This window comes from Hippopotamus amphibius, chromosome 6 (assembly GCF_030028045.1).
Source record: "Hippopotamus amphibius kiboko isolate mHipAmp2 chromosome 6, mHipAmp2.hap2, whole genome shotgun sequence".
Lineage (NCBI taxonomy): Eukaryota > Metazoa > Chordata > Mammalia > Artiodactyla > Hippopotamidae > Hippopotamus > Hippopotamus amphibius.
In genome coordinates, this window is record NC_080191.1 from 122,423,269 (window position 1) to 122,442,861 (window position 19,593).

Here is a 19,593-nt window from a genome sequence, read left to right on the forward strand (position 1 = left end):
AACAATTCCACATTTATATGTACTGAACACACACACACACTCACACACATACACACACACACACCCCGAGGGCAAAATTGACCAAAGGAAAAGGAGAAAGACACAAATTTGCAATTACACTGGGAGATTTTTAACAATGAGAAGATTATCAGTAACTGATAGAACAAGGAGACAAAAAAATCAGGAAGGATTTAGAGGATTTAAACAACAGGATTAAATCTTATCTTTGTACAGAAAAAAAAAAGAAAACAGTCATTTCTATAGAGACACAGGCGTAGAGAACAAATGTATGGGTATGGGGGTGGGGGGAAGGAAAGGTGGGATTGATTGGGAGATTGGGATTGACATATATACACTACTATGTATAAAATATTAATAGGTAACTAATGAGAACTGACCGTATAGCACAGGGAACTCTACTTAATGCTCTGTGCTGACCTAAATGGAAAGGAAATCCAAGGAAGAGGGGATATATGTATACATGTGGCTGATTCACTTTGCTGTACAGCAGAAACTAACAACATTGTAAAGCAACTATACTCCAGTTAAAAGAAAAAAGAAAAAAAAGAAACCTGTCATTTCTAATGTTCTTACTCAAAGTTTATTTCAGGCCAATTTCCTTGAGGAGCCATACTACATTCAATCCCTGATAATGTGTAAAAATGCTATTATGGATGGAGAATAGATGGAGAGTTTTAGTGTTAGCTTCATTCATTCCTGAATTCCTGTCTGCTGTGCATCTTCCTTGTTCCCTTTGTGCGTTGGAAGCACATTACTGTTCCACACAGCAAATTATAGTATGAGTCCTGCTGAGGTCTGGGTTAAGTGTCCCTTTGGAAATTGAACTAATTTACAGGGCCTTGATGCCTTGGGGGTACCTGATTTGGGTGAGCCATGGGACAAACCTGCAGACATCTTGCATCTATTTTTTTTTTTTTTTTTTTTTAGCTCTCAGGGACTGGGTAAATTACTTGTCTTCTTCCTCTACCTTCACAAATTAGTAATTTCCTGATTGTAATGATTTGTTGACTTTGAGTGTTCATTATTGCAGATATTTTGTCCTGCCCTGCCTCATACCAGAAATACCTATCATTTCTCATACTCTATTACTAATCAGTTTGTCATCTTTAGCTAGAGATGACTTAAGAGAGAAGTGGGGGGACTTCCCTGGTGGCACAGGGAAGAATCCGCCTGCCAATGCAGGGGACATAGGTTCGATTCCTGGTCCGGGAAGATCCCACATGCCGTGGAGCAGCTAAGCCCGCATGCCACAACTGTTGAGCCTGTGCTCTAAAGCCTGAGAGCCACAACCACTGAACCTGTGGGCCACAAGTACTGAGCCCATGTGCTGCAGCTACTGAAGCCCACGCACCTAGAGCTTGTGCTCTGCAACAAGAGAAGGCACCACATGAGAGGTCCATGAACCGCAATGAAGAGTAGCCCCCGCTCGCTGCAACTAGACAAAGCCCGTGCGCAGCAACAAAGACCCAACACAGCCAATAAATAAATTAAAAAAAAAAAAGAGAGAGAAGTGGAAAGAACCTTTGTGAATAAAGAGAAGGGACAAAAGGTACAAAGAAGCCATAGGCTAGGAGGCCTTTAGGCTATGAGTGTGATTTTTAACACTGCTGATTGCTGTGGGAGCAACCATGAACTGGCTGTTATGTAGTTCACTGATGCGCAGGATTTCTGGGATTAGGTGTGGTGGGGGTAAAGTACGAATTATGAAAAGAAAATGCTCCTTATCTAGATGTAAATCTATTCAGAAAGTGTAATTATGGTTTATTGCCGTTCCCAATTCAGGATGTTCAAGTACTCTCTATCCTGTGAGAAATAGATACACCGCCCCCCATTCCATTTTCTTTTTGTAAATTATGTCTGTTATCACTCTTTGTTATCAGTTTGGACTCACTGTTGCAAGTAATACAATAGAAACCCAGCTTAACTAGCTTTAAAAAATATTGTTTCAAGTACGTAAAAAAAACACAAAGGCTTTAGCACAGTGGGATTCGGGACTCAGCCCTGCCAGGTATGGTGTCTTCTCTTCACTCGTCTCTGTTTTCTGCTGAGTGTTGGTTTGGGCTTCATTTTCAGCCCCAGGTTCTTTCTTCATGGAGGCAAGATGGCTTCCACTGCTTTGGTCTCTACATCCTAGTGAATATGGATCCAGCGGTGTGTGTGGGACTCTCATTACAGAAAGCTCCACAAAAGCCTTCTGTTGTGGAGAAATGCAAGTCAAAGGCACAATGAGGTATCACCTCACACCGGTCACTATGGCCATCATCAAAACATCTAGAAACAACAAATGTTGGAGAGGGTGTGGAGAAAAGGGAACTCTCCTGCACTGTTGGTGGGAATGTAAGTTGGTACAGCCACTATGGAAAATAGTTTGGAGGTTCCTTCAAAAACTAAAAATAGAACTACCATATGCTCCAGTAATCCCACTCCTGGGCATATACCCAGAGAAAACCATAATCCAAAAAGAAACACGTACCATAATGTTCATTGGAGCACTATTTACAATAGCCAGGACATGGAAGCAACCGAAATGCCCATCAACAGATGAATGGATAAAGAAGATGTGGCATATATATACAATGGAATATTACTCAGCTATAAAAAAGAATGAAATGGAGCTATATGTAATGAGGTGGATAGACCTAGAGTCCGTCATACAGAGTGAAGTAAGCCAGAAAGAAAAAAACAAATATTGTATGCTAACTCATATATACGGAATCTAAAAAAAAAAAAAATGGTACTGATGAACCCAGTGACAAGACAAGAATAAAGATGCAGATGCAGAGAATGGACTGGAGGACACAAGGTTGGGGGCACGGGGAGTGAAGGGGAAGCTGGGATGAAGTGAGAGAGTAGCATAGACATATATATACTACCAACTGTAAAATAGATAGCCAGTGGGAAGTTGCTGTATAACAAAGGGAGATCAACTTGATGATAGATGATGCCTTAGAGGGCCAGGATGGGGAGGGTGGTGGGGGGGGGGAGTCGCGGGAGGGAGGGAATATGGGGATATGTGTATAAATACAGCTGATTGACTTCGGTGTACCTCAGAAGCTGGTACAAGAGTGTAAGGCAATTATATTCCAATAAAACAACAACAACAACAAAAAGCCTTCTGTTGTGTAGGCTCCAACTGGTTAATATGCCTAAACCAAATCACTGCGGCCAAAGAGTATGATGTGCTAATTGGCTTGGACCTGGAGCTTTACTCCAATGGCATGGATAGATTATAAATGAGTAGAACCCCAAAACTAAAATTGGTGCTGTTACCAGAAGTATAGAAATAGTTGCTGGAGAAGAAAACAAAATATGTTGAGAAAATTGTACTTGAAGTGTTGATGATATTGTAACATTATATCATAAGAACTTGGGTAACATTTGTGTGTTAATTTTCTTAGCCAGAAAGTCCAAAGTGTGGGTGGGGTTGGGGAAGAGTAAATAGGATATAAATAATAAACGAGAAGAAAAAGATCCTAGGATGGTGGGAGGATCCAGTTACCTGAGCTAGGAATCTGATTGATGGCCCCCTGACATGCTGGCCCCTCTTCAGAGGAGTTGACACTTGGAAATGTCCCTCCTTGGGATCAGGGATGTGGTGAGTGGTGCGTAACCGAGGTTGGGTTTTGATACATTAAGGGACAATGTGTCTTCTTGTCCTTAGAATGAGCCTATTTTGTTTGGAGTTTCTAGAGAAATACAGCATTTCTGCCAAGGCCCCTTGGGAGGCCAAGTGGAGTCACTTAAAATTAGGGAGGTGCAGAACCAAAAACAATAGACTGGAGATCTAGTCTAACATCCATGGTGTTTATAAAAATTCAAATTATTTACCAAATATGAAAATCAAATTTTCACATAAAAATATGGATTTCTGGCTTCCCTTTAAAATCAGAATATCAGGAGGCTTTGGGTCTGATTCCTTCTGGCAACACTCCATTGGAGCTCAGCCATAGCTTCCCTTTTATAGAGCTCTGATTGGCATTGTGAACACATCAGGAAAAGGGGTGAAGGCTGATGGAGTTGGATGCAGGGACCTTCGCCCTCATCTAGGACTTCAGAGACCAAGGAGAATTTTCGTGGCCTGCAGAACAGAAGTGTTGCTGAGCTTGGGGCCATGGGGTATCATGGGTCAGTAGGCCCTGAGAACTGATTCCCGCTTCGTAGATTGTAATGTCCTCAGTTTACAAATTAGCTATATTCATTTAATGTTGAACTTAGAGCTTGAGGCTTCAGGAGGCCTGGGGACTAAGGCCTCCCCCTTGTTTCACACCTCCAATGGTTCCAATCAGGGACCTCAATGGATACTCTTGACTTAAGCTTTGATCAGTAAACTCTACTTTGTATCTTTTAGGTGTACATTTAATGTAGTTTCCTATTTTCTCAGCTAAAAAAAAAAAACGTATTAACCTTGACTTGGCTGACAAAGGGGCAGAGGTTTCCCTGCCTCTTGGGCAGGCTGCAATGGGGGAGCCGTGTCTACACGGTTGAGGCATGGTGGATCCATTAGTGCACCCGTCCAGGTGGAGCTGAGCGCACAGGGTAGCACGTGGGCTTTGCATATTGTCCCTCTCTGCCTAGGCCATCCCTTTATCACGTCTGCACTTGTACCTACTTGAAGTATTTGGATTTCAAAACTGAGTCAGCACCTGTTTGGTGTTAGTCAGGGATAATGGGGAGAACTCGAGTAAGGGCTGTGTGAGAAGAGATCAGTTTTGTTTTTTTTTTTTTTTTCATACACTGATTTAACCATTCAGTGAGCAGCTCTAGCTCTTTACACATATTCATTCAATTGCACAAGTCAAATGACATTTGAACCTCTGTGCTTGAGTGACCAAATCCTGTACATGAAGTAGTGGAGGTCAGAGTTGTGGTACCAGCAGCTCCTGGTGTCTGTCCTTGAGAAAGTTATTTTTTCCAAGTCCTTCTTTATAATCTACTTTTTTTTTGTCTGAGTCCATTTTTTGACTCCAAATACCTGTTGACTCACCAGATGCTTTTACACAGGTGTTCTGGTTTGGGTCATGCACGCCTCTGACTTTGCCTTGATGAAGAAAGATTTTTGCTACAACGTGAATCCTTCACATGGTAAATGGTTTTCCAAGAACTTCTGTTTCTGTTTTCTTCAAAAGCCTCTGGTCTCTGTCTCTTTCTCTCATCCTTGTTTTCTCTTCAGTGCATATGTTTGCACGTGCTTGTGTGCATGTGTGTACATACACATGCATGTGTACACACACACAAACACCTTCTTATATTGCCATTCCATATGCTGCAATTGCCTTGGCTACAATTAGTCTAGAAACTTCCAGCCCAGGATTATATATGGTATTTGCTGAATGACCCCTACAATAAGTGATATATTGTATACAAAGAAGTCCCTTGAAATCCAGATTAAAATAGCAAATGAATTAGGGGATGATTCTAATTTGTTTATCAAAGAGAAGTAATCATAAGATCACTTTATACCATTTACCCAAAAAAATCAGTCTTAAACTTCTCAGGCATTTATAGTTGAACCTGGTTAGTATTATACTGAATGTTGTTTTAGAAGAGAGTAATTCATATTCATCTTTAAATCTCTCTGTTTAGTTCAGTCGAATAGTATGTATTTGTTGAGTACCTGAATGAATGAATTTAAACTCACTCACTAGAGGCTTCATACTGGGGCTTTGAAGTAAATGGATGTAGAAAGGTCTTTGTGGAAACTCTAACAGCCACTCAGTGCTCAGAAGCCAACTCCAAGTCAGTGCCCAGGTGTACAGATACACAGGACTATGAGAAATGTAGCTGCCGCTGGCCATGGAGGTGACCATCATGGTGGCCCATGCAGTGAGGCAGTGGGGACAAGATGTAGGCAAGTTCTCTCTGTTCTCTACTTTGCTGGCAGATTTCCTTATTTCTCTATCTTGTGTTTGCACAAGAGCATCAGCGCTTAAAAGATTCCTCTAGGGAAGAATCGGGGCTATATTATTTACTCCTTTGTGAAAGGATTAGGAGAAAGTTGACAATTATTTTGCAAGATTTAGGGCAAAGGTTATTTTGAAAGATTTTGAACCCATGTGGATTCAAAAACTTCAGTGCCATCTTTGTGCCTCTAATACTCAACACAGTGAACAGGTTCTCATAAGTTGTTGAATAAATAATAAGGAGGTGAGCGAATGAGGGCTAGTTTTCGAGGTGTGGAAACCTGCTCTCAGTCTTGTCACTCATCTGTTGGTGGCACATGTCCCACAGACCATTGTTTCATTTGGCCCCTTTTTGATCTAGTACTATCCCTGCTCTCTGAAGGGAGATATCACTGATAGTGAATTTTACTAAACTTTCCCCACATACTTAGTACAATAAGGCCATGAAAGCAGAAAATATGTATCTTTTACCTGCAGAGAGCAAACAATGAAGTTAGGAAGGTGAATAAAAATAAAATAGCAAAGTGTGACTATTACAAGGCAACGAACAATCAAGAACACATTAATTTATGTGAATAATACAGAAGAGACAAGGTAAAGACAGAGGTGATGGTGTCCATCATGGGTGAGAAGGAGTTAAGGAGATGTCGGGAGTGGTGAGTGGACAGTTGGATTGAGAGTCGGGGGCAGAGAGCTTATTAACTTGGCAGTGTGGGGAGTAATGAGATGGTTAAGACTTGGAAAAACTGAAGTGGAAAAAAGCCCCAACATTAAGATAACAGTATATTATTATTTTTTGTTTGGTGTGATTCTGCAGGAGATTGCCAGACCTCCCTTTGAGAGATTGCAAGTGAGTTAGTTTGGAACCAAGTGTCCCTTCATCCCAGGAATTAAACATGGCTTAACTCTTCATAATGGTGCCTAATTATGTTTCTAGGATTTTGCAGGCACTTAGAAACTTATTTTGCTTATTTGAGAATAAAGTGAACTCTTTTTTTAACATTAGCTTTTAAAAATAGCTTGGGGTTTGGAAAATCCTGGCTGTTGGCGGTCATGTTGATCACTTTTTAGAAAGTTAACCTAGCGTGGCTGCCCCTTGTAGAATGAATGAGAAAGTTGAGCTCAGTTCTGTCAGAGCAGAGGGATGTTCAGGGAAAATGTGAATTATGTTATACCCATTAATAACTCACTCTGTCCAAAGGGCAGTCCAGGCTGGTATGTAGAGTAGGAGACTAATATTTAACAAAGTCAGTGGTATCCCAATTCATACTTATATTAGAGAGTCAGTGGACATTCCAGTTAACTAAAGAAAATCTAAGGTGAAAAAATTAACAGGTTGATATGAAACATGAATGTTTGCTTTTTGTGGAATGAACTGTGCAGCTCTCTACTGTGAAATGTGATTGAAAAGGGAGATTGCTGGAAATATAGGTGAAAATATTTTCCAAGTTTCCTTTAAACTACAAAGAAAACTCTTCAATTAATTCATATTCCTTAGTAGTTTATTTTTTCACATAGTGATTTATCCAGTGACTCTATGATCTTTCTTTTTTAAAAAAATTTTTTATCTGTGATCTTTCAACTTGTAATGGAGAGCTGAATATAGGATGTGAAAGGAAAAGAGGAGGGCTGTGTGAGCTAAGTTTGTGGAGAAGGGAAGGAGGAGACAGGATGTCAGTAGAACTGCTACTGACCAGAGGTACTGAAATGCTCTGGAGCCTCTGATCCTGGTTGCTTCTCTGGAGAGACACCATCAAGGCTTTTACCGTAAAAATCAAGTAGGAAAGAAATATCACATTTCTTTATGTTCTTTAAAGCAGCTTTATTTTGACTGCGATGCCTCATCCTGCCTGAGTACTGCCAAGTCTTAGGCACCTGGAATCTGCCCATCAGCCTCTGTTGTCCTGGGTCTTAAACAGGGGAAAGGAAGCTTGGAGGAAGCGCTTCCATCTTTAGTCCTCCATCCTCAGCGGCTACCAGGGAAGCACCTGCTGACTGAGCCCGTGGATCCCTCCAGCGGAGATTCTGCTGCACATTGTCTGTCCGTCCTCTCTGCTTCCCCTGGGGCAGCATCTTCTTTGCTGACATACACAGGTTCCCCTCCCTTTCCATCAGGATAATCTTTCCTCCTCTCTGTCTTCCTCAGAGGTACTGTCCTCTTGCCGCCCTGTTCCCAGGACACCCAGCCTAAGTGAGCCCTGAGAAGGCTTGTGCTTCCGCCCAAAGACTGAGGCGACCACAGGTTCCAAGCTGCTTTTGCCTTCTGTGCTGCCAGAATTCCTAAGACAAGAGTTAGCTATTGCTTTAATTGAGTGGGTGGGAGAATAAACACAATTCTACATTTCAATAAATTATTCTGCCACAGCAATATTAACTATTTTGATTGTTCATGATGGAAGTATTAAAAGTTTTTTTCCCACAAACCTCGAGGGACTTTGGAAAATTTTCTCCTGTCCAAAACATATTCTTTTGTTATCCTTATTATATTATTTATTATTTTTACTGAGTTTAAAAATTTTAAAATTTTATATTATGAATTATTTAAAACAATATAATGGGTATCTTATATACTTACTGCTCAGATTAAACAGATGCTGAAATTTTACCATAATTACTTCAGATCTATCTTTAAATATCTTTAAAAAGAATAAAAGAGTAATAGAGCCAGCTCTAGCTCCCAGCTGTCTCTTATTACCTCCTTTTCCCTAGACAACCACTGCTCTGAATTTTTGTCATTCCTTTGTTTTTAAGTTTTACTACATATGTATATGGAAACATTAACAACACATATAGTATTTTGTGTTTTTATAATTTACAGTAAGTGGTATACTGTATGTATCCTTTAGCAGTTTGCTTTTTCCATTTACTACATTTTGAGAAACAGGTGGATGTAGTTCATTTAATCTACTGTTGTATAAAGATTCTGTTGATTAAAAAATAATGTTTTTATCCATTATCCAACTAAAGAAAACAGGGACTTGCCCTTAAATTATTCCAGCCATATTTATAATTTAACACTTTGGGGGTTTATTAGTCACTCATACTTAAGTGTGAATTATCCATCAATCCTTTCTTTAAAACTCTCTATGATGCTTACAGTAGGGATGTTGATTGAACTATATGTAGAATTTAAGACCTTGGGCACTAGAAACAGATTTGATTTTGAATCTTTTATTTTGTCTACCTCCCTTGGGCAGCTTACCTAATCTCTGTAGGCCTCTAATTCACATTTTAAGGGAGGATGCTTGTTCCATCAGTACAAGAACAGATAAATGATGAGCTCATGTGTGTGAGGAGGGTAGCATAGTTCCAGCCCCACTGAAAATCCTCTGTAAATATTTGCCATTATTGTTTATAAGACTAGAGAAGAGGGAGTAAGGGAATTTTGGGGGATGGGCTAGGGGGAAGCCTGCTTGACCTGGGTCAGTGGCTCCCGCCCGAATTCAGAATCTCAGGTGACCTGGACTAAGACCACAGTGGGAGGAGGGAAAGCAAAATAGCCAGTCAGCCAAAAGGTACCAGTGAAGACTGCTTTGGTCCCTCAAAGTCAGGGACTTTTGGTTTGGTAGAAAGGCATTGAAGTCTTGTTGGTTTTAGGGTTGTTCTGATGCCTTCTTTTCCTGAAACTGTCCTAAGAGCTTTAGATCCTGCCAATCATAAAGGGCTACTTAGACTAATTTTGGTAATGCTTTTAAAGGTTCAAGGAAGTTAGAAATGTGAGGGAGGAGAAAAGATCAGATCCAGTTTCATCTAAATGAAGAAGTTCATTTTTAGAATATACTTTCTTAACTTTCTAAATATATGTTTGGTTGTGTCAGGGTACACTTGAGGATTAGGAGAGAGAGAAAAAAAAGGGCTTTACTTGGTGAAAGAAGGTTTTACTTAAAATTATATGGGCTAAAAAAAAAAACAAAAACCAAACCACAAAACAGACAGAGGAGGAAAGCAGAGTTGAAATTATTGAAGATGTATAAAGCACATGTCAAAATCCATGGGAAGATGTACCTATCTAGAGAATTCAGCATAATCTGCCCTGCTGGTAGGTCTCTGGTCAGTGATCCTGGCTGCCTCTGGGCTACATCCTTAAGGACTGACTTTGGAAAACTATGGTCTTTTGATCTCTGTGTGTGCTTCAATGCCAGGTGTTTGGGTACCGGTTAGTGATGTGTGCTTCATTTCTAAAACTGCAAAGTGAACTCTAGTAACTGTGTATTTTAGAATGTTTCAGGATTGACAAGTTATGTGCTCGATAAATATGAGTTGATCTCATTAGAATTTTCCCCAAAAAAACTTTACAAAGAATTTTACAGAGGCTGAATTCTTTTAAAATGCCAATTCTTATTTCACAGGTATACATGCTTCATATATTATATAAATACATGCTTCATATGTTATGTAAATTATTGTCATTGTTGTACAGACATGTATGGATATGCTTTTATATCAGATTATGTTGGGGAGACTTCAGAACACAGTGACCTAGAGGCAGGAATGAGACAGAGCAGGCTTCTGTCACAGCTCAGTGGGGTGACCATGAGAGTTACTCACTTTGGGACCTTGAGAAAGTTATTCAATCCTATAAAGCATCTCTTTCTCAGTTATAAAAATGAGCACAGTACTTACCTCATGGAGTGGTGAGGAGTAAGTGAAAATAGACACAAAGCACTTAGGACAGTGCATTAATCATCTAAGTGTGGGACTAGTGAGAAAAAATAAATATTGGGCGACTAGTTATAGGGTCATTGGGCTTTTCTTCTAAAATGTTACATACTACTTTGCAAATTTAATTCTCTCCCATAAAGTTTTTAAAAGTCAATGCTATTTTATTGTGGCAGAAACATTTTCCTGTGGAAAAACATCACAGTAAGGAATTTATTTAGGGATCGTGTAACTAGAACAGTCTTCATACATCAGATCAAACAACTGTATTTTCTCAGCCAGCAGTGTGTATTGCTCCTGATGTTTATTGTACTATGTGAAAATGCTTGTTAAGGTACACTATGTACTACACTTAGCTTTTGAAGAATCCTAATATCATAATTTTGCAAAAACTTAGAAAAATATTGATACTGTTTCTTTATGCATGAGTCTACACTTATAAAAGAGGCAATATTTTTTAAGAACTTTTATTGAGATGCAGTTGACATCCAATAAACTGCATATATTTAAAGTGTACAATGTGATATTTTTTCTTATTAGTAATGTATATATGGCAATCCCAATCTCCCAGTTCATCCCCCCCACCCCCCCACCCTGGTGTCCATATGTTTGTTCTCTACATCTGTGTCTCTATTTCTGCCTTGCAAACCGGTTGATTTGTACCATTTTTCTATATTCCACATATATGTATTAATATATGATATTTGTTTTTCTCTTTCTGACTCACTTCATCTATGACATTCTCTAGGTCCATCCATGTCTCTACAAATGTCCCGATTTCATTCCTTTTTATAGCTGAGTAGTATTCCATTGTATAAATGTACCACATCTTCTTTATCCATTCGTCTGTTGATGGATGTTTAGGTTACTTCCATGTCCTGGCTATTGTAAATAGTGCTGCAATGAACATTGGAGTGCATGTGTCTTTTTGAATTATGGTGTTCTCTGGATATATGCCCAGGAGTGGGATTGCTAGGTCATATGGTAACTCTATTTTTAGTTTTTCAAGGAACCTCCATACTGTTCTCCATAGTGGCTGTATCAGTTTACATTCCCACCAGCAGTGCAAGAGCATTACCTTTTCTTCACACCCTCTCCAGCATTTACTGTTTGTCGATTTTCTGATGATGCCCATTCTAACCGGTGTGAGGTGATACCTCATTGTCGTTTTGATTTGCATTTCTCTAGTAATTAGTGATGTTGAGCAGCTTCTCATGTGCCTCTTGGCCATCCGTATGTCTTCTTTGGAGAAATGCCTATTTAGGTCTTCTGCCCATTTTTTGATTGGGTTGTTTGTTTTTTTGATATTGAGCTGGATGAACTGTTTATATATTTCGGAGATTAATCCTTTGTCTGTTGATTCATTTGCAAATATTTTTTCCCATTCTGAGGGTTGTCTTTTCGTCTTGCTTGTAGTTTCCCTTGCTGTGCAGAAGCTTTGAAGTTTCATTAGGTCCCACTTATTTATTTTTGTTTTTATTTCCGTTAGTCTAGGGGGTGGATCAAAAAAGATCTTGCTGTTATTTACGTCAAAGAGTGTTCTTCCTGTGTTTTCCTCTAGGAGTTTTATAGTGTCTGGCCTTGCATTTAGGTCTTTAATCCATTTTGAGTTTATTTTTGTGTATGGTGTTAAGGAGTGTTCTAATTTCATTCTTTTCCATGTAGCTGTCCAGTTTTCCCAGCACCACTTATTGAAGAGGCTGCCTTTTCTCCATTGTCTATCCTTGCCTCCTTTGTCATAGATTAGTTGACTGTAGTTTATCTCTGGGCTTTCTATCCTGTTCCATTGATCTATATTTCTGTTTTTGTGCCAGTACCATACTGTCTTGATCACTGTAGCCTTGTAGTATAGTTCGAAGTCAGGAAGCCTGATTCCACAAACTCCATCTTTCCTTCTCAAGATTGCTTTGGCTATTCGGGATCTTTTGTGTTTCCATACAAATCGTAAAATTTCTTGTTCTAGTTCTGTGAAAAATGCCATTGATAGTTTGATAGGGATTGCATTGAATCTGTAAATTGCTTTGGGTAGTATAGTCATTTTCACAATGTTGATTCTTCCAATCCAAGAACATGGTATATTTCTCCATCTGTTTGTATCGTCTTTGATTTCTTTCATGAGTGTCTTATAGTTTTCGGAGTACAGGTCTTTTACCTCCTTGGTTAGGTTTGTTCCTAGGTATTTTATTCTTTTGGTTGCAGTGGTGAATGGGATTGTTTCCTTCATTTCTCTTTCTGATCTTTCATTGTTAGTGTATAGAAATGCAGGAGATTTCTGTGTGTTAATTTTGTATCCTGCAACTTTACCAAATTCATTGATTAGCTCAAGTAGTTTTCTGGTGGCATCTTTAGGATTTTCTACGTGTAGTATCATGTCATCTGTGAACAGTGACAGTTTTACTTCTTCTTTTCCAATTTGGATTCCTTTTATTTCTTTTTCTTCTGATTGCTGTGGTCAGGACTTCCAAAACTATGTTGAATAGTAGTGGGGAGAGTGGACATCCTTGTCTTGTCCCTGATCTTAGATGGAATGCTTTCAGTTTTTCACCATTGAGAATGTTTGCTGTGGGTTTGTCATATATGGCCTTTATTATGTTGAGGTAGGTTCCCTCTATGCCCACCTTCTGGAGAGCTTTTATCAAAAATGGGTGTTGAATTTTGTCAAAAGCTTTTTCTGCATCTATTGAGATGATCATGTGGTTTTTATCCTTCAGTTTGTTAATATGGTGTGTCACATTGATTGATTTGCATATATTGAAGGATCCTTGCATTCCAGGAATAAACCCCACTTGATCATGGTGTATGATCCTTTTAATGTGTTGTTGGATTCTGTTGGCTAGTATTTTGTTGAGGATTTTTGCATCTAAATTCATCAGTGATATTGGTCTGTAATTTTCTTTTTTTGTAGTATCTTTGTCTGATTTTGGTATCAGGGTGATGCTGGCCTCATAAAATGAGTTTGTGAGTGTTCCTTCCTCTGCAATGTTTTGGAAGAGCTTAAGAAGGATGGGTGTTAGCTCTTCTCTAAATGTTTGATAAAATTCACCTGTGAAGCCATCTGATCCTGGACTTTCATTTGTTGAGAGATTTTTAATCACAGTTTCAATTTCATTACTTGTGATTGTTCTGTTCATATTTTCTGTGTCTTCCTGATTCAGTCTTGGAAGGTTATACCTTTCTACAAATCTGTTCATTTCATCCAGGTTGTCCATTTTATTGGCATATAGTTGCTTGTAGTAATCTCTTATGGTGCTTTTTATTTCTGCAGTGTCCATTTTAACGTCTCCTGTTTCATTTCTAATTTTATTGATTTGACTCCTCTGCCTCTTTTTCTTGATGAGTCTGGCTAGAGGTTTATCAATTTTATTTTTCTCAAAGAACCAGCTTTTGGCTTTATTGATTTTTGCTATTGTGTTCTTTGTTTCTATTTCATTTATTTCTGCTCTGATCTTTATGATTTCTCTCCATCAACTAACTTTGGGTTTTGTTTGCTCTTCTTTCTCTAGTTTGTTTAGGTGTAAGTTTAGATTGTTTATTTGGGATTTTTCTTGTTTCTTGAGGTAGGACTGTATTGCCATAAACTTCCCTCTTAGAACTGCTTTTGCTGTATCTCATAGGTTTTGGATAGTTGTGTTTTCATTGTCATTTGTCTCTAGGTATTTTTTGATTTCCTTTTTGATTTCTTCAGTGATCTCTTGGTTATTTAGTAGCATATTGTTTAGCCTCCATGTGTTTGCGTCTTTTACACTTTTTTTCCTGTAATTGATTTCTAATCTAATAGCATTGTGATCGGAAAAGATGCTTGATACAGTTTCAATTTACCAAGGCTTGATTTGTGACCCAAAATGTGATCTATCCTGGAGAATGTTCCATGTGCACTTGAGAAGAACATGTAATCTGCTGTTTTTGGATGTAATGTCCTACAGATATCTATTAAATCCAGCTGATTTATTGTGTCATTTAAAGCTTGTGTTTCCTTATTCATTTGCTGTCTGGATGATCTGTCCATTGGTGTAAGTGGGGTGTTAAAGTCCCCCACTATGATTGTGTTACTGTCGATTTGCTCTTTCATAGTTGTTAGCATTTGCCTTATGTATTGAGGTGCTCCTATATTGGGTGCATATATATTTATAACTGTTATCTCTTCTTCTTGGATTTATCCCTCGATCTTTATGTAGTGTCCTTTCTTGTCTCTTGTAACATTTTTTATTTTAGAGTCTATTTTATCTGATATGAGTATCACTACTCCAGCTTTCTTTTGATTTCCATTTGCATGGAATATCTTTTTCCATCCCTCACTTTCAGTCTGTATGTGTCCCTAGGTCTGAAGTGGGTCTCTTGGAGACAGCATATATATGGGTCTTGTTTCTGTATCCATTCAGCCAGTCTGTGTCTTTTGGTTGGTGCATTTAGTCCACTTACGTTCAAGGTAATTATCGATATGTATGTTCCTATTACCATGTTCTTAATTGTTTTGTTTTTGTTTTTGTAGGTCCTTTTCTTCTTTTATGTTTCCCGCTTAGAGAAGTTCCTTTAGCATTTGTTGTAGGGCTGGTTTGGTGGTGCTGAATTCTCTTAGCTGTTGCTTGTCTGTAAAGCTTTTGATTTCTCCATCGAATCTGAATGAGATCCTTGCTGGGTAGAGTATTTTTGTTTGTAGGTTCTTCCCTTTCATCACTTGAAATATATCGTGCCACTCCCTTCTGGCTTGCAGGGTTTCTGCTGAGAAATCAGCTATTACCCTTATGGGAGTTCCCTTGTATGTTATTTGTCATTTTTCCCTTGTTGCTTTTAATAACTTTTCTCTGTCTTTAATGTTTGTCAGTTTGACTACTCTATGTCTTGGCGTGTTTCTCCTTGGGTTTATCCTGCCTGGGACTCTCTGCGCTTCCTGGACTTGGGTAGCTATTTCCTTTCCCATGTTAGGGAAGTTTCAACTATAATCTCTTCCAATATTTTCTCAGGTCCTTTCTCTCTCTCTCTTCTCTTCTGGGACCCGTATAATGCAAATGTTGATGCATTTAACGTTGTCCCAGAGGTCTCTTAGGCTGTCTTCAGTTCTTTTCATTCTTTTTTCTTTATTCTTTTCTGCATCAATGATTATCACCATTCTGTCTTCCAGGTCACTTATTCGCCCTTCTGCCTCAGTTAATCTGCTATTGGTTCCTTCTAGTGTATTTTTCATTTCAGTTATTATGTTGCATATCTCTGTTTGTTTGTTCTTTAATTCTTTTAGGTCTTTGGTAAACTTTTCTTGCAACTTTTCAATCTTTGCATCCAGCCTTCTTTCAAAGTCCTGGATCATCTTTGCCATCATTATTCTGAATTCTTTTTCTGGAAGGGTGCCTATCTCCTCTTCATTTAGTTGTTTTTCTGGGGTTTTATCTTGTCCCTTCATCTGGTACAATGTCTTCTGCCTTTTCATTTTCTCTTTCTGTGGCTGTGGTTTTCAGTTCCACAAAACGAAATACTGCTCATACTGCTTGATACTGCTGTCTGCCCTCTTGTGGGGGAAGTTATCTAGAGGCTCATGCATGCTTCCTGATGCGGGGACTGATGGTGGGTTGGGCTGGGTGGGTGGAGCTCAGTAAAACTTTAATCTGCTTGTCTGCCAATGGCTGTGTTCCCACTTTGGTGGTTATTTGGCCTGAGGCTACCCAGCACTGGAGCTTACAGGCTCTTTGAAGGGGCTAATGGTGGACTCTCATTACACTCATGCTAATGAGCCCTCCCAGTGTCCCTGTCTCCTCAGTGAGCCACAGCTGCCCTCCACCTCTGCAGGCAACCCCCCAACACCAGCAGGTAGGTCTGGCTCAGTCTCCTGTGGGGTCACTGCTCCTTCCCCCTGGGTCCTGGTGAGCACACTTTTTTTTTTTATTTTTTTTTTAATTTTTTTTTTGGGGGGTACACCAGGTTCAATCAACTGTTTTTATACATATATCCCCGTATTCCCTCCCTTCCTTGACGCCCCCCCCTCGAGTCCCCCCCACCCTCCCTGCCCCAGTCCTCTAAGGCATCTTCCATCCTCGAGTTGGACTCCCTTTGTTATACAACTTCCCACTGACTATTTTACAGTTGGTAGTATATATATGTCTGTGCTACTCTCTCGCTTCTTCTCAGTTTCCCCTTCACCCCCCGCCCCCTCCCATACCTCGAGTTCTCCAGTCCATTCTCTGTATCTGCTTCCTTGTTCTTGTCACTGAGTTCATCAGTACCATTTTTAGATTCCGTATATGTGGGTTAGCATACAATATTTGTCCTTCTCTTTCTGACTTACTTCACTCTGTATGACAGATTGTAGGTCTATCCACCTCATGACATATAGCTCCATCTCATCCCTTTTTATAGCTGAGTAATATTCCATTGTATATATATGCCACATCTTCTGTATCCATTCATTTGTTGATGGGCATTTAGGTTGCTTCCATTTCCTGGCTATTGTAAATAGTGCTGCAATAAACATTATGGTACAAGTTTCTTTTGGGATTATGGTTTTCTTTGGGTATATGCCCAGGAGTGGGATGACTGGATCATATGGTAGTTCTATTTGTAGTTTTTTAAGGAACCTCCAAATTGTTTTCCATAGTGGCTGTACCAACTTACAGTCCCACCAACAGTGCAGGAGAGTTCGAGCACACTGTTTTTTGTGTGCCCTCTGAGAGTGGGGTCACTGTTTCCCCTAATCCTGTGGAGGTCCTGCTATCAAAGCCCGCTGGCTTTCAAAGTCTGATTCTCTGGGGATTCCTCCTCCTGTTGCCAGAACCCCAGGTTGGGAAGCCTGATGTGGGGCTCAGAACCCTCACTTTAGTGGGTGGAATTCTGTGGTATAACTGTTCTCCAGTTTGTGAGTCACCCACCCAACATTTATGGGATTTGATTTTATCGCGATTGCGCCCCTCCTGCTGTCTCATTGCGCTTCTCCTTTGTCTCTGAATGTGGGGTGTCTTTTTTGGTGAGATCCAGTGTCTTTCTGTCAATGATTGTTCAGCAATTAGTTGTAATTCCGGTGCTCTTGCAAGAGGGAGTGAGTGCACGTCTTCCTACTCCATCATCTTCCCCAACTCCACTTTTCATATCCAGACCACTAGTATTTATTTTATTTGTCTCCAGTGTTTTACCACAATTACTTCTGTTGTTTTTCAATTATTTTTTATTTTGGTGGGCTTATAGCCTAAAAAAAGAATTAAAAACTATATAATGAAAAGTAAGCCCCTTTTTCACTCTCCCTCCAAACCCTCATTTCCACTAGAGAGGCAATCACTGTTACCTTTCCTTGAATCCTTCTGGAAATGCTTTTATAAACATATAGCTAATACAGCTCCTGTTCCCCCAACCATACTTAATCTTCTGCACCTTCCTTTGTTCTTTTAAGAGTATATCTTGAATATTGTTCTGTATTTTTCTATTTGTTTCATTTAAATACTAAAGGATTTGTATAATACTATAAATGTCTTTATACTTATGATATCATTTGGGTAAAATGCATTTTCACTAAGTTTATGGGCTGGTTTTGCCTGATTGTGGGAGAAAAAAATTTTATGTAATTAACAAGTGACATAAAGTTGAATAGGCTTGAGCAAAGAATAGAACCCCAGGTGTATTTATCATTTGAAATGCAAGGTCAACACAAGGACTGTTAATTTGCAGGCTTCCTATGGAGTGCAAAGGCTAAAATTGGACCACTATTTTAAAACTCGAGGCGAGGATAGAAACCATTTTGAATATGGGAAAGGATATGCAGGATGCCCAAAACCACAGAGAGTTATAGCCAGCCCCGACACAATTAGCATTTTGCAGACTGGGGGTTATCCTTAAAATCCTAAAAGGACTGTTTCATCTCTTTCAACACAAAATAAGTATGCCTGTAAATAGTATTAAATACAGTAAAACATTCTAAAGTGGGAATTCAATAAAATGTGAATATGTATTTAGTGCTGACATGTAAAAAATTATATTTACCACCCTTTTCCTGTTCTACTGACTTGAGCTCTTCAGATTTTTTTTAAAACAGTGTAGAATTAAATAGTGGACAGTGGTGTGTGTGTGTGTGTGTGTGTGTGTATTTAAAACCAATAGATTTAATTTATAATTTAGTTAGAACCAGACCCCCAGTAACTGTAAGAGATAGAAATCTTTCTTTTTGCAATCTGAGTGGGAGAAAATATTTGCAAATGATATGACTGATATAACAGTTCATATAACTCAACATCCAAAAAACAACCCAATTAAAAAATGAACAGAAGAACTGAACAGATGTTTTTCCAAAGAGGAATTACAGGTGGCCAACAGGCACATGAAAAATGCTCAACATCACTAATCATCAGGGAAATGCAAATCAAAACCACAATAATATATCACCTCACACCTGTCAGAATGGCTATCAGCAAAAAGACAACAAATAGCAAGTGTTGGTGAGGATGTAGAAGAAAGGGGAACCCTCGTACACTGTTGGCAGAAATGTAAATTGCTGTAGCTACTGTGGAAAACAGTATGGTGGTTTCTCAAAAAACTGAAAACAGAGCTATGATAGGACCCAGAAATTCCACTCCTGGCTATATAACCAAAAAACCACCACTAATTCAAAAAGATACATGCACCCCAGTGTTCCTAATAACATTATTTACAAAAGCCAAGATATGGAAGTAACCTAAGAGTTCATCAACAGATGAATGGATAAAGAAGATATAATCGCGTGCGTGCACACGTGCGGGCACATGCGCGCGCGCGCGCGCGCTCACACACACACACACACACACACACACACACACACACACACACAATGGAGTACTACTCGGCCATAAAAAAGAATGAAATTTTGCCATTTGCAGCAACGTGGATGGACTTAGAGGTCATTATGCTAAGTGAAATAAATCAGAGAAAGACAAATACATGTATATGGAATCTAAAAAATACAATAAACTAGTGAATATAACAAAAAAGAAGCAGACTCCCAGATATAGAGAACAAACTAGTGGTCACCAGTGGGGAGAGGGAAGGGAGAGGGGCAATATAGGGG

General features: G+C 39.2%; 1 protein-coding gene across 2 annotated transcripts in view; it reads left to right on the forward strand.

The window, feature by feature from the left end:
* Positions 1-19,593, forward strand: part of PLS1 (plastin 1) — a 109,428-nt gene that overhangs the window by 42,771 nt on the left and 47,064 nt on the right. The gene's annotated exons all lie outside the window — the stretch shown is intronic.